The following is a 2,034-nucleotide window of genomic DNA, read 5'->3' on the forward strand; positions in this document are numbered from 1 at the left end:
TTCCAACTGTCTGTAATCTTAGCAATTAAAAAGTTGACCATAATCTTGCATTATGTGTAATAAGTGGAGGAGCTGAAATCAAACCAGGTCCAGCTGTCTTCCAGAACCTTGCTCTTTTCACCTAACTACAGCTGAGAGTTCCTAATAAAGACCAGGGTGCAGTGTGAGGAAAGCCTGCAACATGAAGTCTAAATAAAACAAGCAGAAACCTCATCAACCTCATACAAATATGTAAGGGCTTCCTGAATTAGATAGTGTATGATAATAAAGCTCTGTTAGGGCAAATTCTGGAAACAAACTAAGATAGTGCATAACAGGTGTGAAAATCAGAATGTAGATGCAGGAATATTATAGATAAGAGCTGAAATTAAGTTCTAAATGGGGTCTTCTGGCACAGCAATTTTATTTTAAGAAATGTTCTAATTTCAAAGGCATCCTTTTAGAAGGCAGCAAATTATGAGAATGAATACAGAGAAATTGCAGCAAAGAACGCTGATGAAATCTTCCCCCATCCCCATCCCCCATCCCTTATCCTTCATCCCCATCCCCTATCCTCCATCCCCCATCATCATCCCCCCAACCCCCATCCCCTAGTAGCTATAGAGAAAATATTTGCTAGTAAAACACTTAGAAATAATTGTGAGTCCAACTCAAAACCCTGATGAGATTATCATTATTCAGCATATAAGTGTTTGCACAAGCAAAAACAATGTGTTAATGAGAACAGGATGAGTTTTAATTTTTAAAACTTGGGGGAGGTATAGCCTTCCATCACTTTATAATAGACACACTAGAGCACACAGGTTAAGAGCAAGGGCTGTGGGGTCAGGCTGGTCAAGGGGTACGTACCTCTTTCACCCACGGTTTACTGGTTATGAAACCATGAATAGTTAATTATACCTTTCCAATATAGTTGTAAGTTTTATTATCTTTAAAATGAAAATAATAGAGTTACCTCATTGCATTCTTGTTGGATTCAGCTAGATAATTCATGTACATTTGCAGCATAATGCCTGGCATATAGTAAGAACTCAATCAATTTGGGTTTGAATCATTCTTTAGTTGTTCCGTTTTCAACCAGAAAATTAGGAAAATAAGGCAATGATCATCTTGGTTCCAATAATCTATCCCATATTCTGGTTCTGAGTGTACAACCAAAGGGTATTTTATGGAAGAACAACATAGTCACCCTCCATGCCTCAATATCTTGATATGGAACATTATGGAATTGATCTAAGCCCTTATTTTGATAATAATAATCAAATGGTTCTGGCTTATCTTTCAGAGTCACAGTTTCTATATTTTTTTCTTCTTTATGTAAATAAGTGTTTTCTTTAAAATGTGAATAAGTGGTCACTTTGGCACACATATACTAAAGTTAGAACATTACAGAGAAGATTAGCATCACACCTCCTCAATAATGGCATGCAAATTCATAAAGATTTTCATATTTTTATGAAAGAGTTCTGGATATGGATAGTGGTGATGGTTGAACAGCAGTATGAATGTACTTAATATTACTGAACTGTTCATTTAAAAATGGTTAAAATAGGGGCACCTGGGTGGCACAGTCAGTTAAGCATGGACTCTTGATTTTGGCTCAGATCATGATCTCGAGGTTGTGAGATCGAGCATGGAGCCTGCTTGAGATTCTCACTTCTTTCTCTCCCTCTCCCTCTGCCCCTCCCCCACCTTTAACCCTCTCTTAAAAAATGGTACATTTAATGTTTTATATATTTTACTACAATACAAAAATCAGAAAAATATATATTAATACTGCTTCATTAAGAGGATCCTGAGATCTTAAAGCCCTGGTCCTTTGTCAACAATTTTACATATTTGAATGGTCATAGAATAGCTAAATTGCTGGTCCACTGTTACTTAGCAAAGCAGAGACAAACAGCATTAGAGTTCTGTATATTACAATTTGAAGAAACTAACTAGAGCAAGCTGTTTCTTGTTTATATATTTATGCTTATTGTGTAACAGCTCAGAAGAATAACTATTTGTACAATCACCTGTTACCACTAAATT

At 36.1% G+C, this 2,034-nt stretch overlaps 1 non-coding gene across 1 annotated transcript; it reads left to right on the forward strand.

The window, feature by feature from the left end:
• Positions 1-1,349: 1,349 nt before the first annotated feature.
• On the forward strand, positions 1,350-1,455 carry LOC123326420. The gene has a single exon (XR_006541080.1). It is a non-coding gene; the product is annotated as a U6 spliceosomal RNA (small nuclear RNA).
• The last annotated feature ends 579 nt before the right edge of the window (positions 1,456-2,034 follow it).

Source organism: Neomonachus schauinslandi, chromosome 12 (assembly GCF_002201575.2).
Source record: "Neomonachus schauinslandi chromosome 12, ASM220157v2, whole genome shotgun sequence".
NCBI classification, from domain to species: domain Eukaryota; kingdom Metazoa; phylum Chordata; class Mammalia; order Carnivora; family Phocidae; genus Neomonachus; species Neomonachus schauinslandi.